The sequence below is a fragment of the Euprymna scolopes genome, chromosome 44, assembly GCF_053919585.1.
Source record: "Euprymna scolopes isolate OS-2025 chromosome 44, ASM5391958v1, whole genome shotgun sequence".
NCBI lineage: Eukaryota > Metazoa > Mollusca > Cephalopoda > Sepiida > Sepiolidae > Euprymna > Euprymna scolopes.
Window position 1 is genome coordinate 3,158,032 of NC_136525.1, and position 23,122 is coordinate 3,181,153.

Consider the following 23,122-nt stretch of genomic DNA (forward strand, 5'->3'; position numbering starts at 1 on the left):
ACGATCACCGCCAAACCAGAAGTGACATTTTTTAAAATTAAGGCTAGACAATCGAAAGGAGAGGATGAGTTTCAAAAATATCGGGGAAAAAAGCGACCCCCCCCCTGTAGAAAAGTGCCCATTTAAGGTGAAGATATTAATGTTTTTAGCCATTTTTTTGATATTTGTCGTCTGAAAGGTCGCACTTCAAAACGATACTGATCTTGGTAAAATCCGTCGCCTCTGTCGAAAGTGTTGGGCAGACATGCAAACATACATACATACATTTATATATTGGTAACTAAAAATTTTCGATCCAAACCAATGAAAAAGCTTGCCCTATCTCTGAATACCCTTTATGTAAAATTTCAAATGTTTAGACCAAAAATTGTCTGAGTAATTTGGTAGAAACCGCAGAGGTCAACTTTTTTTTAAACATTTACCCCTATTATGACCTCTTAACATTTATTGTTTTAGGCTGAAATCAAGTTATTAAGTTAGATACATGTCCAAGGAAACTATATCTAAAATTTCAAGTGTTTACACCCAAAATTGTCGGAGGAGTTTGGTAGAGTTCTCAAAGGTCAAATCGTTGAACATTGACCCCATAACAGCCAAATTTCTATCCGAAAACCGATCACAAAGATTTTCCCAAATCTCAGTACCCTGTATATCAAATTTTGAGTCTGTAGACTAAAAATTGACAGAGTTATTGTGTAGGGAAATGTACACAGACACACAGACAGACGGACAGACACTTTCACTTTTATAGATGCAACAAAAATATATACGTATACATAAATATATATGGAAACAATTTTTTGTTTACTGTGACTTTTTACGCAAATATTATGCAAGTATAAATCATGTAGAATATCTGCATGAATATAATTACACGTAATATTTAACTAAAGAGGATCATCCCATAAGAAAACCGAAAAAAACTAATAGGGGATTAATTAAAATGAATGTTTAAAAGAATATGCAAATTAGCTAGATCTTTTGCTAGTGAATACAATCTCACAACCCATATATAACAAAATTGTATTTTCATTATGAATAATAAAAAAAAAAAGTCATTGTTCATGTCATCTGGGGTTTTAAGTAGATCCAACCCCTTGAGTGAATGCGGTATTGTGGTGACTGCAACTAGTTATAGGGAATAGACCAAGTGGACGACCCTCGACCCCCATTCCCCCACCCTTTTTGGCCTCATGCCACATTTAAAAAGATTCGTTGCATATTTTATTTAATTTTAACTTTAAAATTTTGTAGAGTCTGTAATTTTTCTTTCTAAATAAATATTTGAATAAATAGAAAAAAATATTTTTAATATGAATATCAATACACAGAAAAGAAACACAAATATGTAGGAGTAAAGGAGATATACAGCTAAAAGAAAGAAGATTATCATAAAAAGTAGTTCTAAAGTTTTGTAACAGGACTTAGCCCCCCCCCCCGTATATACACATGAATAACGGTACATATAAAATGCAGAAGTAAAGCGTTGCGTAAACCTGCATTCTGATTCGCTTTTGGCAGGTGCGTTTTAGATATGTGAAGTCGAGTTCTACCATTCTAATTAATTATTAATTAATAGTAAATTTATTTTAATATTATCATAAAAAATAGTTCCGAAATTTTATAACAGGACTTACGCCCCTCCCCGTATATAAAAATCGATAGAACATTAACTCTATAATAATATATACGAAATCTGCAAGAATTAAAATATCATATTTAAGCGTAGTTTACTACTGGGCTACGCTAGGCGTCTCTGCTAGCTTAGATAAATACTTTTGCAGTTTTAACAAAAGAGCTACAATACCTTTTCTCCACGTTAAAACACGACCCTGGTGTCTAACTCTGTCCCGTGGGGAGGCATAGTAAATAGCTACTATAATATCAGAGCATCTCCATTTAAACTGAACATCTACAGAATGCCAACATCAATATATTACATATGAAGGAGTTCCCTGTGGAATTTTCATAGGCCCCGCTAGTTTTGATTAATATCTTAATATTTCTATAGCAGCCATCTCTTACCGTGTAAAATAAATTAGTCTGTTAATTATAATAAACTATAAAACAATGCCTGACCAGCAGCCAACACCAGGCTACCCTAGTCCAGACCTCAGTGATCTAGTGGACTGGACCTCTCTAGGAATTGGACAGCCTGGGTGCAGTGGAGCTCCAGCTCAGCTGTGTCAATAACCAACGGAATAACACAAACTACAAACTACTACTACAATAATTTAAACATTAAAATGTTATTATTATTAACTATTTTGATAGCAGCCATCTTAAAGCTGAAAAGTTCAAGATGATAATTTTTTTTTTAAATTAAGATTAGAAACTTTATCGTATAAAATATATGTCTGTTCATTAAAATAAACTATAAAACAGTAATTGAAACAAAATTTTATTAAATATTTTGATGGCAGCCATATTAAAGCTAAACAGTTCAAGATAACCATTTTTAAAAAAAATTAACATTAGAAACTTTACTGTATAAAATAAATTAGTCTGTTTATTAAAATAAACTATAATTTAAGCATAAAATTTTATTAAATATTAAATATTTTGATGGCAGCCACCTTAAAGCTAAAAAGTTCAAGATAAATTTTTTAAAACTTAAGATTAGAAACTTATAAAATAAATTAGTCTGCTTATTAAAATAAACGATTAAAAAATAAATTTTACATAAATTTTTTATTAAATATTAACAATTTTGATGGCAGTCATCTTCAAAGCTGAAAAGTTCAATATAAGCATTTTTTTTAAAAATTAAGATTATAAACTTTACTGTATTAAATAAAATTGTTTGTTTCTTAAAAAAACTATAAAACAATAATTTGAACATTCAAAATTTATTAAATATTAACTATGTTGATGGCAACCATCTTTAAAGCTGAAAAGTTCAATATAAGCATTTGTAAAAATTAAGATTATAAACTTTACTGTATTAAATGAATTAGTCTGTTTATTAAAATAAACTATAAAACAATTATTTAAACATTAAAATTTTATTAAATATAAATTTTTTTTTTTGGCAAATACGAACATTTTTAACTGAAAAAGAAAAAAAAAATGAGCGCGTCTCGATTTGAATTTGTTTTCAAAACGAGGCTCACCTCTCCACATCTATTATTACACTCCGCACGAAATATAGTTCTATAAATAAGTAAACATTTTTCCTTATAACTAATAAAACAAGGACATTATAATTATTTTTTTAAGTTTACACTTATTGAATACGTTGAATTAAATCTAGTTTAAATCCAAATTCATTTTAATTTTTATTTAAAGTTTCTGAATAAGTGCAAACCGTTTCACCGCGCAGTGATCGGTGTTTTCTTTTACGCCAAGCGATCAAAATGGCGGGAGAAGTTTCATTTTAATTTTTGTTATAAAAAAAAAAGTCTCGGAATTTCTACGTTTTTCGTAAAGACAGTCAGGTAAACACAGCTTTTGATTTAATATTTTAATTCATTTTTGTTTTATTGCCATTCGTCCGTTTGTCAATGGCTTTTTTTTTTGTTTTTATCGGTGGAAAAGTGTAAATTCGAGATTCGTTTAATGACGGTCCTCCTCTTTCGTGTCATCGAAAAATGACGTTTCTTTTCGATGAAGAAACGTTTTTGTTTTTTTTTTTCTTCTTCGACTTTTTTTTCTATAAAACTTATATTAAAAAAAAAAAAAGCCCGAGATAAACGTTTTTTTTTTTTAAATTTTACTTTCCCTGCATAAAAACTTGATCAATAAATCTTTTTAATTAAAAATCAAATCGATAAACAAAACATTTGTTTCAAAGCTTTTTTTTTTTCTTTTTAAGTTTCCGTCGACAATTGAATAATAAAAAAAAGAATTTCCATTCAAAAATGGTTACAAAAACTTTATTTTAATCAATTAAAAATCATATTTTTATATAATTCATTGCTATCTCCAATAATTAATGGTGATTGTGTATATTTGGGATCTTTTTAGTTAAGCCAACGCATTTCAGGTGAAACATTTGTTAAAATTAGTATAAATGAACTCCTCAGTTGAACTGGCTTCATACCTTGTCTCGAGCGATTTCCATTAAAAAAATAGGTACCCCCCCCCCCCAAAAAAAAAAACGATCAACTACACTGGTTGTCCAACCTGCAAAGGGTGTTCATTCCGAAAGCCGTTCTTAACATGGGGAAGATTGGGAATATTTATTCCGAAAGGCATTTTATTTTTCAACCTTCTCGTGTTAGGAACGGCTTTCGGAATAAACACTCTTTGCAGTTTGGACAACAAATGCACATAGACCAAAATTACTAAAAATTCGGGTTTGTTTTACTGTACGCATAGATTCTAAAAAGTTGTCACAAAACAAATATAGAACAAATAAATATTATCAAAGACCAGTTACTTTTCTAACTAACTGGATATATTTTTTGTTTTTAATTTAAAATACTGTTAGAAACTCGCTCAATACATGTTACCGGGTAACAAAAAACAAATATATAACAAATAAATATTATCAAAGGCAAGATAAGTTACTTTTCTGCCAAACTGGATATATTTTTTGTTTTTATTCAATGTCGAAAAGCATACAGTGTTTACCGATGTATTGGAAAATTCAAAATGGCGCCCGCCCGACTCTCTTTAACACAGTAAGTTTGGGAAAAGTTTGTTATAAATAATAAACTAGACAAAATACTATTAAAAAACACCGAACATATGTCAACTTATGTCACGGTAAAATATATAGAGCGAATTTCTAACAGTATTTTGTCTAGTTTATTATTTATAACATCTTTTCTTGAACTTACCGTCTTAAAGAGAGAGTCGGGCGCCATCTTGAATTTTCCAATACATCGGTAAACACTGAATGGTTTTCGAGCTGAATAAACATGTTACATTAAATATAAACACTAAAAACATATCCAGTTAGGTAGAAAATTAACTTATCTTGCCTTTGATAACATTTATTTGTTCTATATTTGTTTTGTGACAACTTTTTCGAAAACGTGTACAGTAAAACAAACCCAAAAATTCTGTACTTTCACCTAACAATTGAATATCAGCAAAAAAAATACCACAAGAATTGAATTTAACTCGCGCATTTATTAGGTTTCTATGCTGAAATAATAACGTTTAGAAAGCCATTCTTAACACGGATGATTTGCAACTATTTTGTACTTTCATCTAACAATTTAATGAACAAAAAGGGGTTTGTATTTATATCGTATACAGTTACAGTGATACGAAAAAGTTGTCAAAAAACAAATATTTAACAAATGTTATCAAAGCCAAGATAAGTTGCTTTTCTATCTAACTGGATAATTTTTTTAGTGTTTTTATTTAATATAACATGTTTATTCAGCTCGAAAAACAGTGTTTACCGATGTATTGGAAAATTACAAATTGCGCCGTACTCTCTGTTGAACACGGTAAGTTTTGGAAAATGAGTTAAAAGTAAAAAACTATGCAGAATACTGTTAGAAACTCGCTCCATATATGTTACCGTGACCGGGCCGACATATATTCGGTGGGTTTTTAATTAAAAATCATATTTTTGTATAATTTATTGCCGTCTCCAATAATTAATGGTGATTGTAGATTTGTAATTTGTTATTTAAGCCAAACGCATTCGCATTTCAGGTGAAAACATTACATATGTTAAAATTAGTATAAATGCACTTACTGATCCGCGCTATTTTTTAAATCGTATTTCCAAGTTTAATTTAAGTTTTATATTTTTTTTTTGGTTTGTATTACTGTACACATAGATTCAAAAAAGTTGTCGAAAAACAAATATATAACAAATAAATGTTATCAAAGGCAAGATAAGTTACTTTTCTACCTAACTGGATATATTTTTCGTGTTTTTATTCAATGTAACATGTTTATTCAGCTCGAAAAACATAGTGTTTACCGATGTATTGGAACATTCAAGATAGAGTCTGATTCTCTCTTTAACACGGTAAGTTTGGGAAAAGATGTTATAAATGAAAAACTAGACAAAATAGGGTTTAAAAACCGCCGAATATATGTCAACCTATGTCACAGTAACATTTATTGAGCGAGTTTTAACAGTATTTTATCCAATTTTTTATTTATAACACCTTTTCCCAAACTTACTGTGTTAAAGAGAGAGTCAGACGCCATCTTGAATTTTCCAATACATCGGTAAACACTGTATGGTTTTCGAGCTGAATAAACATGTTACATTGAATAAAAACACGAAAAATATATCCAGTTAGGTAGAAAAGTAACTTATCTTGCCTTTGATAACATTTATTTGTTATGTATTTGTTTTTTGACAACTTTTTCGAATCTGTGTGTACAGTAATACAAACCCCTTTTTAAATAATAAAGTTATTTCAGCACGGATCAATAAGTGCATTACTGCATTAGTACCAAAACAGTATAAATGAGCTCCTCAATTGAAGTGGCTTCATACCTTGTCTCGAGCGATTTCCATTAAAAAAATACATTGATCGTAATTTTTTTTTTAATGTGTGCACTGGCTGTCCAACCTGCAAAGGGTGTTCATTCCGAAAGCCGTTCTTAACATGGGGAAGGTTGGGAGTATTTATTCCGAAAGGTATTTTCTTATTTTTCGACCTTCTCATGTTAAGAACGGCTTTGGGAATGAACACTCTTTGCAGGTTGGACAACGAATGCACATTGACCAAAATTTCGAAAAATTCTGTACTTTCACCTAACAATTTGATAAACAAAAGGGGGTTTGTATTTATATCGTCGTACACAGTGATGCGAAAAAGTTGCAGAGAGTGCCGGACGTAAATAATAACGTTATTATTTAAAAAGCCATTCTTAACATGGGAAGGGTGTTTTGTACATATTCTATACTTCAACCGTACAATTGAAAAAAAAAATAGTGTTTGTATTACTGTACACATAGATTCGAAAAAGTTGTCAAAAAACAATTATATAACAAATAAATATTATCAAAGGCAAGATAAGTTACTTTTCTACGTAACTGGATATATTCTTTGTTTTTATTCAATGTAACATGTTTATTCAGCTCGAAAAACAGTGTTTACCGATGTATTGGAAAATTCAAAATGGCGCCCGACTCTCTCTTTAACACAGTAAGTTTGGGAAAATGTGTTATAAATAATAAACTAGACAAAATACTATTATAAAACACCGAATATATGTCAACTTATGTCACGGTAACATATATTGAGCAAATTTCTAACAGTATTTTGTCTAGTTTATTATTTATAACACCTTTTCCCGAACTTACCGTCTTAAAGAGAGAGTCGGGCGCCATTTTGAATTTTCAAATACATCGGTAAACACTGTATGCTTTTCGAGCTGAATAAACATGTTACATTGAATAAAAACACGAAAAATATATCCAGTTAGGTAGAAAAGTAGGGTTTGTATAACTGTACACATAGATTCGAAAAAGTTGTCAAAAAACAAATATATAACAAATAAATGTTATCAAAGGCAAGATAAGTTACTTTTCTACCAAACTCGATATATTTTTGTGTTTTTATTCAATGTAACATATTTATTCAGCTCGAAAAACATAGTGTTTACCGATGTATGTATTGGAAAATTCAAGATGGCGGCCGACTCTCTCTTTAACACGGTAATGTTGAGAAAAGGTGTTATAAATAAAAACCTATACAAAATACTATTAAAAACCCGGCGAATATATGTCAACCTATGTCACGGCAACATATATTGAGCGAGTTTTTAACAGTATTTTATCCGGTTTTTTATTTATAACATCTTTTCCCACACTTAACGTGTTAAAGAGAGAATAAGACGCCATCTTGAATGTTCCAATACATCGGTAAACACTGTATGGTTTTCGAGCTGAATAAATATGTTACATGGAATAAAAACACGAAAAATATATCCAGTTTGGTAGAAAAGTAACTTATCTTGCCTTTGATAACATTTATTTGTTATATATTTGTTTTTTTGACAACTTTTTCAAATCTGTGTACAGTAATACAAACCCCATAAAACCTTAATTAAACTTGGAAATACTATTTAAAAAAATAGTGCGGATCAGTGCTCTGCTCTGCTCTAGCACCAATAAATGTAATCAAAGACAAAACAAATTACTTTTCTACCATAATTGAATAAGTTTTTAGTGTTTTTATTGGCGGACGTTCACGAGTGAGGTCCCCATAGCGAAAAACGCATCGGCTCCGATGTTGTACGCAGCGTGTTCTAGGGAGCTTTCGTTGTTTTTTTTTTTTTTTTTTTTTTTGCTTGAACTTTGTGCTTTTTGGATTATTTTTATTTATTTATTTTTTTTTGGTTAGATTTTTTTTTTTTTGTCAGATTAGTTATAGTTATTAAACAGTAAAATTGGTGCAAGTCCAGATTAGCACTTTCGGCGAAATGCATATCGAGATCAGTCGTAGAAATGAAACGTGAAAAGTGAAACAAAGATAATTTTTTAAACATTTTTAGAGCATGTTCATGAAAAAGTATGGGGCGGACGTACACGAATTTTTTTATTACCTTTTCACCCCCAAATCAAGGCACATTGCCACTTTGATGTTGGGGGCCAGGGACATAAGCTACAGGGGTACTGTGTAGGGAGTTGGGCAGCAAGATGTCGGTTCACGTTACACTTGAACTCCTGCATGTCAGCAGAGTTGGGGAAGCAGGGTCCCGGAAGGGAATTCCAAAGTCTAGCAGTTCTGGTGAAGATACTACTGTACTGGAGTAGAAGGCTCTCTTACATCTAGGGATCTCTACTGTGAAGGGGTGAGATTTAGCTGCTTGTGGGGTCTGTCGGGGGGTATTTCCGTCGAGGGGGGTACAAGTGCTTGCGGTTCGTCAGAGCATTTACCGTTAAAGTACTTGTAGAACAGGCAGGGGGATGCAACATATCGTCGATGGGACAGAGGCTGGAGCTATGACAGTTCAGGCAAGACAGGACCTATCAGGTGGCGATTCTCTTTTGAACCTTGTGTTGGAGCGAGAAACTAATAGCAGATGATGCACCATCCCAAATATGACAACAATACTCCATACATGGGCGAATGATGGCATTATAGAGGTACAGGATACTTTCGGGCGTTAGTAGCTTTCTAGCACGGTAAAGAGAACCTACCTTTTTCGCAGCGGTCCTGGCAATAATGCTCTAGGTGCATCAGAATTTTTGTAGGAATTTTTGACACCCCTAACACGAAACTGCCAATAAAATATAAAAAAACTCGTAATTTCTCTTTTAAAGTGGGTTGTTTATTTTTATGGATTATACTTCCAAAATAAACTATTAAAGTTGTTTTAAAAGTAATAGAAATTTTTTTTTTTAAAAACAATAATGAATTTTACGAACTCAATATTTTTCAATTTTTAAACTTTAAAAATCTATCAAAATTTTTCTATTGATTCTATTTTTACTATATTTTCAGGGTCAATGTGAAATTTTATGGTCTTTCCAATGAACCGAATATCATATTTTAGACAAACGTTTTTTTTTAATTCTCGCCCCCCCCCATTTTCAAGTGTCTATTAAAAAGTAAATAATTTACTCACCAAAGTTTTATATATCACAAATTGAAGATAAAAGATCAATAAATAATATATTCAAATTTAAAACAAAAAAAAGTAGTGTTTTTTAGAAATTTACCTGTAAAGTCCGAAGTTTAAAACAGTTTTTTTTTTTTTTTTTAATGAAACCTTGGCCCTTGCTCCTTTAATTGAAAAAAAAAAAAAAAAAAAAAATTAGGGCTTGAATTACATTTTTCGAGGAATTATAAGCTTGGAAAGACGGGGTGGAATTATTCATTATTTTTCACGAAATTTCTGACACACCTAGCAATGCTCTCAATGTAATTGTTTCAAGTCATGTTTCCTGTGAACGTTAGGCCGAGGAGTTTAAAAGTACTTTCAGGCAATGTGTGCTTGGCCATTGCTATTGGTGGTAGAGGTTTCTTGTAATTATTGAAGGAAACGAGCTTGATCTTGGCAGCATTGAATCTGACCATCCATTTTTGTCCCCATTCCACTACAGATTGGAGGTCATCCTCTAGTGTTTCTGCCATTTCTTTAGATATGTGTTCAATGCTACCCCTCTAGCGAAATACGCATCGGCTCCGATGTTGAACGTAGTTCGACTGAGGGAGACGTTATTTTTACAAGGAAAGAATTTTTGCCTGTGTGACCTCGTTTTTTTATTTTTTATTTATTTAGATATTTTGGCTTGAAATTTGCTCATGATTTTTTTAATGATTTTATGTTTTTTGCCAGAGTTTCCGTTATAGGTAATTATTAACAGTAAAATTGGTGAAAGTCAAAATTAGGGCCGACGTACACGAGTGCTACCCAACATGCGCAAATTTCAAGCCAAAATAAATAAAACAAACTAAATCACTCAGGCAAAAATTCTTTCCTTGTAAAAATAATTCTCCCTCAATCGAACAACGTTCAACATCGGAGCCGATCTGTATATCGCTAGTGGGGTAGCACTCGTATACGGCGGCCAAAATTAGCACTTGTGGCGATAAAAAAGAATAAACAAAAAGCGGGTTTGTATTACTGTACACATAGATTCGAAAAAGTTATCAAAAACAAATGTTTAACAAATAAATGTTATCAAAGGCAAGATAAGTTACTTCTCTACCTAACTGGATATGTTTTTAGTGTTTTTATTTGATGTAACATGTTTATTAAGCTTGGTAAACATACAGTGTTTACCGATGTATTGGAAAGTTAAAAATGGCGCCTGACTTTCTTTGTGACACGGTAAGTTTGGGAAAAGGAGTTAAAAATAAAAAACTATACAAAATACTGTTAGAAACTCGCTCAGTATATCTTACCGTGACGTAGGATGACATATTTGGTGGATATTTAACAGTATTTTGTCTAGTTTTTTATTTTTAACACCTTTTCCCAAACTTAACGTGGCACAAAGAGAGTCGGGCGCCATTTGTAATTTTACAATACATCGGTAAACACTGTTTTTCGAGCTTCGAGCTGAATAAACATGTTACATTAAATAAAAACACTAAAAACATCCAGTTAGGTAGAAAAGTAACTTGCCTTTGATAACTATTATTGGGTTTGTATTACTGTACACATAGATTCGAAAGAGTTGTCAAAAAACAAATACATAACAAATAAATGTTATCAAAGGCAAGATAAGTTACTTTTCTACCAAACTGGATATATTTTTTGTGTTTTTATTCAATGTAACATGTTTATTCAGCTCGAAAAACAGTGTTTGCCGATGTATTGGCCTGACTTTCATAGAAAACACTCGTCTAGTTGAAACCACTATCAATAATTTCCCCTACTCTTTATCTGTGCCTAAACCTAAAGATAGATTCCATGAACAAAGTTTCTTAGAACTGCACGTCTGTGAAATTCTTGTTTTCCTCCTTCCAACTAACTACAACATGGTTGTCTTAAAGTCCAACGTGAGCGGAACCCCTTAAGTAATCCAATTTACCAAATTTCCACTAACGATTACGATATTGTACCATTGACTTCCGTCCACTCACTAACCCATATCCTTGTGTGGCTTTTAGCCATTGATAAGTGGTGACTCCATTGTAAAAAAAAAAAAAAAAAAAAAAAAAGTGGATTCTTTCAAATCGGGGCTGTTGAATGATAGCAAGTTTCTCAATATTCGGTTCATCTTCTTTCCAACAAATGGCGGGGGAGGGGAGGATCATCCTCAACAATAGTATCCGTAACCGAGTTAAGTAAAGGATGACTGCGAAGGAGGCCTGGTTGAGACGTATGATCAAGTGCAGAATTATCAGACACTGGTATCATTGCTGAGGGGGTTAGAAGAGGGAGCATCAGCAAGCACGGGAGCACGAGTGGGTGGAAAGCTGAGCAGTACTGGGATTGCCGGCTGACAGGATGATTTGATCAGTGACTGCATGTGGTGGCGTCAACGTCAGAAAACGCCTATTACGGAGTGTGATTCGGCCAGAGTGGAACACTTTCACTCTGTACTGATGATTGAGAGCAATGTGTAATTTCAGAAGAGTTTCCGATGGGTAGCTATCTATATATAAAAGCGAAAGTATGTATGTACGTATGTATGTGCACTTTTTGTGTATGCCCGCAAAAGGCTTTTTTCGCTGGCCTTCTCAGTCAGCTCGCTCCTTAAAACTTTTTATATGCTGTCTAAATGATAATATGTACGAGTTACGAACGGGGGTTGCGTGTGTATTTAATTCGTCAGACTTTCACGCTCTATTTTTTCCAGATTTTTCGATCGCTGCGTGTTTCTTTCGCTTTTCAGTATAAAAAAGCGAATGATGGGGCGGGGGGGGAAAACAGAAACTGGCTTGCAGCGACTTAACTATCGAGCACCTGTTAATTTCACTGTATAAACGATAAATTAACACAGCTTTCACTTCCTCTCCCCTCGTGGCCGAGATGGTTCGATGTTTGTTTTTTTTTTCCTTTCGTTTCCACCTTTGCGTCTTCGGGTTCAAGCCTACCTTTTTTCTTTTACACCTCCAAACACTCGGGCAATGCCGGGTACCCCCCCTAGTCTATACATAAAAGCGAAAATGTATGTATGTATGTTCGCTTTTTGTGTATGTCTGCAAAAGGATTTTTTCTGGCAGCTTCTCGAGGTCGTCGCTCATTTTTTAAAACTTTTTATATGCTGTGTAAATGATGACATCTACGACTTAACAACGAGGGTCGCCTGTCTATTTAATTTGCCAGACTTTGAAACGTTAAATATTCGACATTTTGAGATCGCCGCATGTTGCTTTCGTTTTTCGGTATACAAAAAGCGAAATTAGATTCGAATCCCTGCCTCACGGCCAGTGGTCTCTAGAAAGTGATATAACATTTGGTCAATGCCGGCTTACCATCGTCATACAAGACAGTTGCCTTCATTTCAAGACGAGCCACTCCCCTTATAAACGGGGGAGCTGTTTTTCTCCAAAGTTAGGTAAAAACAAACAAACCGGGTCATTGACCTCATTAAAAACTGTCCCACAGAAAATGTTAACTGCTGAATAACTGCTTACGTCGTTGTCATCATTCTCGCACAAAATGTTAACTCTACGACTTCCACTTGATGCCATTAATTGCGGACACCTGTCAATTCTCATCTTAGATAAATTCCAACTTCTTTCAGTAACTCATTCTTGCTAGCTGAGCGGTTAACGTGTCACGTTCTTTTTCACATTTTATTTTCCAACTTCGCCTCAAGGCTTCGGGTTCGATCCTACCTACTTACCAAAAATTACGTGCTGGAATGCTAAAAGATTTAATTTTTGACGTTTCTGAATTTTTGAGATTAGGATTGGTTATTCGTGTTATTTTGATTCGTCGGACTACTGTTCTCACCTTGAGTGTGATTGTCACAACGTTTCAGTCAATGTAACCTCCGACCTTCTTCAGGTGTATCTTGTTGAACTCGGGGAATTTGGACGGAATTTTGAGCAGAACCCTTTATTTATTTCACGGAGGTAGTGTGCTCCTGTTATGCCAGCCATAACTGGATAGAGGTCCTAAGTAATTTAATACGATATGGAAACCAGTAATTATAAACAATAGATAATATATACAAGTAATAAGTAAAAACATTAATATATATATATATATATATATATATATATATATATATATATATTAATGTTGATATATAGTAATTAGTAATAGTGATATTTACAACTAGAAATAAAAATAGGTTTAAGGCTCCTATAATTTGTACTAGAAGGATCCGTGGCGCGGTGGTTAGAGTACTTGGAAAAATCAATTGTAAAAAGTGATATTCTCCTCATGGTCGAAGGTTCAATCCTCAGTATGGCCGATCGAAAAATACAATTGCAAATTACTTAAGACCTCTATTCAGTCATGGCTGATGGAACAAGAACATGCTACTCCCGTGAAGTAAATAAAGGCTTCTGCTCGAAATTCCGTCCGAATTCCCGAGTTTGACAAAAACATTTCCCAGTTCGATAAGATACATCTGAAGAAGGTCGGAGGCTACATCGACTGAAACGTGAAAATCACACTCCGGATGAGAACAATAGTCCGATGAATCCAAATAATATGATTTAATTTTTATGGAGCAATTCTGGTTTCTGATTGGTTGATAGTAAAATGTGAATTAATTTAATTTGACAGTACCTGTCGGCAGCGTTTATAAATAGAATCTTCCAACTTTCAGAGATCATACATTCATAATTACATCAAAAATATTGCAACAGGGTAAAACACTTCCACAATGCGACCACCAAGAACCCACTTTATGTTTTCATCTGTAAAAGGACATTTGACCCTAACACTAACTGCTGAAACTTGTGCACTTTGGAATTATATCGCTTCCAGAACTCTTCATTGCGCTTTTTAAGCGATGATCCCCATCCTCTGCAGAAATGACCCCCTTTTTATGCAAGTGATAGTGTTAAGGATGAGACAGAATTCCATCATGAAGCTGCTTTTTTTTTTTTTTTTTTTTTTTTTTTTAAAATTTTTTTTTTACACAGTAATCACCACTTATCAAGGCCCGGAAGCCACTCCGGGATAAGGGTTATTGCAAGTACATTATGTTAGTGTGGAGATTTGATGAAGTGTTTACTTAAGGGGGCGGTTCATTAGGAATTTGTTAACGTTGGACTTGAAGACATCCAAGTTGTAGTCCGGTGGGAAGCAGGCAGATGGAACAGAGTTCCACAGGTGTGCAGTTTTAAGAAAGAAGCTTTGTTCATGGAATCCACGTTTTGATTTAGGCACAGATAAAGAGTGGGGGAAATTTTTCACAGTGGATTCAGCTAGACGAGTGTTTTTCATGAAAGATTGGCGAGGGGGGGGGGATCAGAGACTGCAAGACTTAACTTCAAATTAGGCATAGGAGTGTTTCGGTGTTGGAGTATAGCACTGCCATTTGTATCAACATTGTTGTGTGTAATCCTTTTGGCTGCCTTGACTCCTAGCTCAGCTATGCCATTGGATTGAGGGTATACCACTGATGAGTAGGTGTGCTACATTCCATACACGGAGAAAATTTTGTAACTCTGCACTCATACTTTGTATCACCATCAGTGCTAAGTTCTTCGATACATTAAATACAATAAACAAGTCCCAACAGATGTTAACAAATGTCTTTCCATTGACCTCCCCCCTCATGGACCCTCAGGACATAGATACAGATCCAACTAAATCTGTCAATAATGATTAGGTATGCATGCGAGTCAATTTCAAAATAGTCGCTGCAAATCTGCTGGAATGGCTACTCTGGAGATTTAATGGAGATTAGTGGCTCAGGTGGATGTGATGGTGCATGCTTTGCACAATAAAAACAATTTCATCTCTGTAGTTTTTGATGCATCGGTCAAGACTGGGTCAATTAACACATTGATTCACTCGGAATTTCATGGCGGAAACTCCCTAGTTGGCAGCATCGAGGTTATCCAGAATAACCTTCTTCAAGACCTGTGGAATAACCAGCCTCTTAGCTTACAATATGAAAACACTTCACTTACGTTTATAATTTATGTTTCAGGCATCGTTGGGTGGTCTTCCATTAATCAAGTGAACCGTTGAGTGACTTCTCTCCCCCCCCCCCCAATCCCCTCCTTATATGGCGCTGGAAAGTGAGGACACAGAGACCGAATTCTTCTCAGATGCTGGTATCCTGCAAGATGTCGCTGCTAAGTACCGCCAGTCCTTCCAACAGAATCGCATCACGACTTCAGTATTGTCCGAACTTGATAAGGATGCACTCACTGAGTTAGGTGTGGCACACTCTCGCTGACAAGTTGGCCATCCTCAACTTAGCCCGATCGCTCTCATCATCGCCTACTGACTATCTATTGCTCTCTCAACTAGGGTTGGATCAAATACTGACTTTTAACGATTGAAATACAAATACTTTCGTTTAGGTTACCAGAAATACAAATACTTTTATTCCTAAGTCTAAAAATACAAATACGAATACTTTTATTCCTCAATCTCAAAATACAAATAAAAATATAACTGATTTAAACAAAAACAAATATAAGTACATTTTTTTCAAAGTAATAAAGAAATCTGAAAATCTGCAAAATAAAGAGGAAAAAGAAAAGAAATATTTCCTTCCAAATTTGACTTCTACATTACATTCTATATCGTGTCCGCATTGCATTTTATTATCATTAGAACTCTGAAAGTTTCCATCTCTCTCTCTAATATAAATACAAATACAAAATACTATTTTCCTGGATGCCATAATACAAATTACTTTTTCTTGTGATGTTAAAATACAAATACAATTGCATTACAAATACAATTGTATTTGATCCAATCCTACTCTCAACCAAGGATGCCTCAGATAAGGTCAAACCTCCATCTGTCTCCACTGGAATGACCAAACCACAATTCCGCAAGTTTTGAATGGACTGAGGCATTTACAAAAAAAATCATGCGATATTCCAAGATGAACATCATCCCTCATCAGTATAATTGCTGCAGTGATTCTGTCCAGAATAATATTGTCGACACTGTGCCACAGTTTTTCGAGTTACCGGAGGAATTTGTGGTTCTGGAGGGTTATGCGGCCTAAACCATTGATTTTAACCCGATATTGTTTATATGGAAGGCATTCAACCTGTTTTGTTCCATCTATGTCGACCCTGCTTGCTCTGTATCACCACATCTGTTCCGACATTGAGATGGTGCTGCATTGCCCAATACTCTGAGGTTGTGGGGATAGGTAAGAGTTGGCTGCAAAACGGGAGGAGGGTCAAATCGCCAGTCGGAGACAAAGGAAGGAGGTCTCGTGCGCACCGGAAGAAAGCGCGGGACTTCCGGTTGAAGGAGAGAAGATTCGAGAAGGAGATTCGCCCCGCTGCGTCAGTGAACACACGGACAGATTCTCCCACCCGACCTAAAGAAATGAGAAGAGGATTCGCCCTGCTGCGTCGGTGAATGTATGGACAGATTCTGTCACCAAACCTGAAGAGACATAATGAAGAAAAAAAAAAGAGAAATAAGGCACCAGTGAACTGAAGCCGATTACGCTCTCTTGTTGTGGGCCAACGCCTTCAATTACTAAACACTGCCTAACTCACACAACCAGAAAAAAAAGACACCGAAGTAAATTCAAACCAACTTTGTTTCCATCTAAACCGATAAGTTTTTTTTGTTTTTTTTTTACACAGGCATCACCACATTATCAAGGCCAAGAGGCCACTCAAGGATAAGAGTTAAAGAGTGTACAGTAGAAATTGGAAAATATAGTAATCATTAGCAATGAAAATTCGGTAAATTAGTTAACTTATATGGAACAGCTCATAAAGAACTTATTTACGTTGGACTTGAAGACAACCATATTGTACTCAGCCGGAAAGCAGGAAAACGGAAGACAATTCGACAGGCGTGCAGTTCTAAGGAAGAAGCTTTGTTCATGGAATCTACGTTTAGGTTTAGGCACAGATAAAGAGTGGGGGAAATTATTGATAGTGTTTTCAGCTAGACGAGTGTTTCTTGTGAAAGTTTGGCGAGGGGGGGACCATAGACTGAAGCTCAGTCGAACACTTTCCATGAAAATAACGATACATCAGAGACAAGCTCGCAACATCTCTTCTGTGAGATAGAGGTTGCTGTGAAGAGAAAAAGACATCTCCTACGAGGCTACAAAGTCTATTTTGAACTCTATCAAGACAGGACAAGTTCTTTCTAGCAGCTCCTGCCCAGATATGGCAACAGTACTCCATCCTTGGACGTACCTGGCTCTTATATAGATAGAGAATTGCATCAGCAGTGAGATATCTACTGGATCGATAGAAAGATCCCACCATTTTTCCAGTGGCCCTGGCAACAGATCTGATGTACGTGTTCCATTTAAGATCAGGAGTAATTGTCAAGCCCAGAAGCTTGTCAAAACTTGAGGCCTCCTGAAGACGAGAGCCATATTCTCCTTTTGTGGATTTCTCTCCACGCTAACCTTTTCTCTCACAAATTCACGAACATTCTCTTCTGCCACAAAAACTCTCTCTCTACCTACTTCGCACCAATAAAGCTGCTTTTCTTAGCTTTAAAATATGTCTGTTTTATTTATTTCTATGAAGTCAGATAATCAAACACAAACATGATAAACCCACTTCTATACGCCATAATCAAACAAACATGATAAACCCACTTCTATACGCCATAATCAAACACAAACATGATAAACCCACTTCTATACGCCATAATCAAACACAAACATGATAAACCCACTTCTATACGCCATAATCAAACACAAACATGATAAACCCACTTCTATACGCCATAATCAAACACAAACATGATAAACCCACTTCTATACGCCATAATCAAACACAAACATGATAAACCCACTTCTATACGCCATAAGGTAACCTGCTACACCACTACGCTAATTAGGAAAGCCAGTTTAGATGGTTGGGATTAGATCTTAGTATTTGGGATTCTCATGTGCTGCTTTCGAGACATCATCAAGGGTGACGCTGCTTAGCTTGTTCATGGTTGAGACACCGATCATCATCAATGCATCTTGAGGGATGTATCAATTTGATCAAGTGTGTCACAAGTTCACTAAGAAGTTATAAAACAGCCGCGATTGAACCTGGGTTATGTAACGAAGCATCTGCTCCCCCCTCCCTTACTCCACTTTCCCTGGGGGATGCATTGTGGTAAACCTCCATGGTTGGGGGTTGACTCTTTGAGGTTTTGCGTTTTCGGATTGCTTATTACACTCAAATCTTGGTCATTAAATATGCCCAAAAGCTGTTTGTGGTCTGATGCAGCAATGAGGTTCTCACAGCTAAGGATGATTAGACGAGAATGTTGCAATGCCCACAATATTCCTAAGGCTTCACCTTCTGTGGGTGAATAATTTCGCTCGGCCTCTTTCGTGAAGCATGACCCTGAAAATATCAATTTTCAGTCTTCAGAACAGCACAAGTGGTTGATAGTGCATTCCTCTTCAAATTGAAAAAATTTGTCTCAATTTCAGATATTTTTGTCATTTGTAATTCCCTTGTGTGTGTATAATGTGTGTATTAGTGGCCAAACAAGGCCACAGGGGAGACAACTGAAGCAGCAAAACTGAAGCTAGTCTGCAGGACACTATACAGTCGAACCCCAGGATACGGCCTTAAAAATTAGTAACAAAATACAGTACAGTATATAATACACATGTATATAATCAAATAACATTATAAATAACACCGTAAGGTGGGGCAAATACCGTTTTAGGTCTATTTTATTGATCTGAAAATATAGATTCTTTTTCACCAGTTGTCATAAAATTTAAACGATAGAATAGTATTATAATCTTCAAAAAAGCCTGCAAATTTTCATGTAGTTTCGGCCCATAGGACAAAAGACATGAGCATTTCAATATTCAATTTGCCTTTGGCTACGAGGGTAGATATATCCATACATATATATGAGAGAGAGAGAGAGATACCACTTTTTAGGGCAATTTTATAAGTTCGAAATCTTGGTGACTATTGATCAGAATTTAACAAATGAAGGCTCGTTGGAAAGCTAATGACCTGAATTGTGTAGTGGGCTATGTGACATTTGCCTTTAAGGTCGCACATTGTTTAAATAAATAGGGGATCACTTTTCTATATTAATTTAATGTAATATGAGCACCCACTTTATGGTCACTGGCTATAAAGTGGGTGTTTATTCTACATTAAATTAATACAGAAAAGTGATCCCCCACTTTTTAAAGCTATAATTTATTCATATCATTGAAATTGTTTCCTGGTATTTTAACTTGTTTTCGTTTTCAGGACCGTTTAAAATCTTTAATAACTGTAATTTTAAAGGATTTTTTGTTGGTGGAAGGATTTCATAGTCATTTGTTTTCCTAGTTTTGCATATGAATTACAAAATATCTGATATTTTCCCAAAACCTCTGGCCTTGGAGGGGAAACTAAAATTTGCTGCTATGGTTTCAAATGATCTGAAATAACAGCAAGGGGAGACTTGATTCCATATATTTCCCATATGTTATATCTCCCCTCTTTGATTTTCATACATGGCGTAAATTTCGCAGTGTATAAGGATTATTTGTAGGCACATCCAAAAAATGGAAGAAAAACCAAGTTGTTGTTTATTTTTTAAAACGAATCAAAGTCTATTAAAATCCATTATTTTTTTTTTTAGCAACTTTTTTTTTTCCAGAAAGATAAAAGCGTGAATTTTATATGAAAAGGACAATATAAATTTTTTTTTCATTTCTTAACAGAATTAAAATTTTTTTTTAATTTTCAAAAAAAAAAAAACACTATCACTGCCATTTTTGTCTCGATGGAATGACACATTATTTATTTTTATTTTTTTGTCCAAATAAGATTTAGGATGATTTACTATAAGAATATGCAAAAGTATTATAGCATAGGTACCTGAATTTCAAATAATTCTTTTCTCGCTTCATAGATTTTGCGGCGGAGTGAAATTAAAAAAAAATCCCAAAACTTAATAGTTTGGAAGAAACTATGGTAGCCTTAACCTGACTAAATGAAGTTTGTCCTGTAAGTTTCCATGTATTGATCCTCCAATTTATCGGAGAGGGACCTATGTTTTCAGTGGCGTCCGTGTGTCCATTAGTCCGGACTATTGCCAGATAACCGTCCATTAGTTTTTCCTGAAATTTTGCCACAAATTATATTTCATTAAATAGATGTGCACAATAAAAAATTTTTTTTTACAAAAATTCCTGTTGTGCCCCCAGGGGCTCAAGAGGTAAAAAATGCCCCAAAATGGCCCGTTGTGCCTCATAACTTTTGATCCATGCATTAGATTTTTTTGAAGCTTGGCCATAATGTGGAACTCATTGTCTTTAATATAAATCCAGTATGGGTGATCCTGGCAAAATTCTGGTTTGCGTCCCCGGGGACTTTTAGTGCTAAAAATGCCTCTTTTTGTGTCTCTTTTTTTTCATATTTCTCAATAAAAACTTGATATGTCTGACTATATAGTGTTTTTTCACGGTGGTCAACGCAAATATACATGTGTTAAGGTTTGAAACTGTACCGTTATCCACTCCCCAGGGGCTCCAAAGAGGTAAAAAGTGACACTTTTTGCCTCATAGCGTTTGATCCATCGATTAGATTTTCCTGAAACTTGGCCAAAATGTGGAGGCTATTGTTAACTTCAGTATGGGTGACCCTGGCAAAATTCTGGTTCGCAAGTCTCAGGAAAAGGGAAAGATGAACAACTGTTTGTATATCTTATGGTCTACCATAGGTGAATTCATATCACGTAACGACAAATTGCGGAAAGAAATTATCATATTTTTAACAATGTGCGGTTATTTATTGATTTTTTATTTATTTTTTTGATTCTTCAACGCATTTCCTATTTAATGGTATATTAGCAATATTGGGTTCATTTAAAGAAAATTATTAATTTATTTTTCAAAGATTTAAAAGTAGTGGGTTTTTTTTTGTAAAAATAATGAAATTTTTTTTTTTTTTTTTGCTAATAATTAACAAATTCAACGAATTTCACACTTCAAAACACAAAAGATGAAAAATTAAACATTCAAAATTCAGATTTTCAACCTTAAAATTTGACATGTGTGCAGTTTTTTTTTCTCTCTACAATCCTCACCCTCCCCACAATAAAATATATTTTGTTCAGTTTCGGCTGATTATTTTGAATATATTTGTAACCACCAATAAAGAAGGTGGAGTTTGTAGGCAAAAAATATACATATAAATATCAAGTATGAAAAAATAATGTACACCATTATAAAGTTCATTCTTCCACTTAAGAATCGGTGAAAATTTTGTTTTGATTGGATAATTACTTGATTTTTGGTAGAGACTCCAAAAAATACGTACTCCCTCCTTCGGTTTTGGTCGTGCCTAATTATTTGATACTGGAGATATTCATAATCGTACCCTATTTCAAAAAGACGGAAGATATAACATGAGAAATATTTGAAATCAAGTCTCCCCTTGCTGTTATCATTTGAAACATAGCAACAAGTTTTAGTCTCCCCATCCATCATAGCCAGAGGTTTTGGGGGAAATATATGTGTATATGTCTATCATATGTGTGTGTGTGTGTGTGTGTGTGTATATATGTCTATCGTGTGTGTCTATCGTGTGTGTGTGTGTGTGTCTATCATGTGTGTGTGTGTGTCTATCATGTGTGTGTGTGTGTCTATCATGTGTGTGTGTCTATCGTGTGTGTGTGTCTATCGTGTGTGTGTGTCTATCGTGTGTGTGTATATATGTCTATCGTGTGTGTCGTGTGTGTGTGTGTCTATCATGTGTGTGTGTGTATATGTCTATCGTGTGTGTGTGTGTGTGTATCGTGTGTGTATATATGTCTATCGTGTGTGTGTATATATGTCTATCGTGTGTGTGTATATATGTCTATCGTGTGTGTGTATATGTCTATCGTGTGTGTGTGTATGTCTATCGTGTGTGTGTGTATGTCTATCGTGTGTGTGTGTATGTCTATCGTGTGTGTGTGTGTATATGTCTATCGTGTGTATGTTGTGTGTGTGTGTCTATCGTGTGTGTTTACTAATGTATGTGTGTGTGTAAAATATAATAAGATTATGTATATGTGTGTGTGTATATGTCTATCGTGTGTATGTTGTGTGTGTGTGTGTCTATCGTGTGTGTGTTTACTAATGTATGTGTGTGTGTAAAATATAATAAGATTATGTATATGTGTGGGTGTATGTATGGATATCTGTTTATATGTTTATACGTGTGTGTGTGTGTGTGTGTTCATTTTGGCCGCTCCGTTGTTAATAGAAATGGATGACGTCTTTAAGTTGGCTGTCGTTTTCCTTTAAGAAAAAAAAGAAAAAAGAAAAAAGACACGTCAATTAACGGATTTACGTCGACAACAGCAAAGGTTAAGAATAATTTGAGTATTTCTTATACTTTTTATTTCATCGTTTCTTTTTTTGTTTTACTTTGCTTGAAGTTTTCGTATTGTTTATTCGTCGGCTTTTTGCGTCTCAATTTTAGTTTCACATTCAACCCCCCCCCTTCCCGAAAATGGGCGATTCCTGGTTTCTGCGCTTTTTAAATTAGTTCAATATATATATATATATATATATATATATATATATGTATATATATATATATATATATATATATATATATATATATATATAAACGTTGGCGTTCATTTAGTTTCGTCTGTTTGTTTACGATATCACGTCAGATAAATTTTGGGCTTTACGATG

At 34.5% G+C, this 23,122-nt stretch overlaps 1 protein-coding gene across 1 annotated transcript in view; it reads left to right on the forward strand.

Annotated features, from left to right (window-relative positions):
- Positions 1-3,309: 3,309 nt before the first annotated feature.
- Positions 3,310-23,122, forward strand: part of LOC145268652 (metal-response element-binding transcription factor 2-like) — a 122,755-nt gene continuing 102,942 nt past the window's right edge. The window contains exon 1 of the mRNA XM_080124137.1: positions 3,310-3,437. The gene's annotated coding sequence lies outside the window, so the exon portion shown is untranslated. The remainder of the gene's footprint in view (positions 3,438-23,122) is intronic.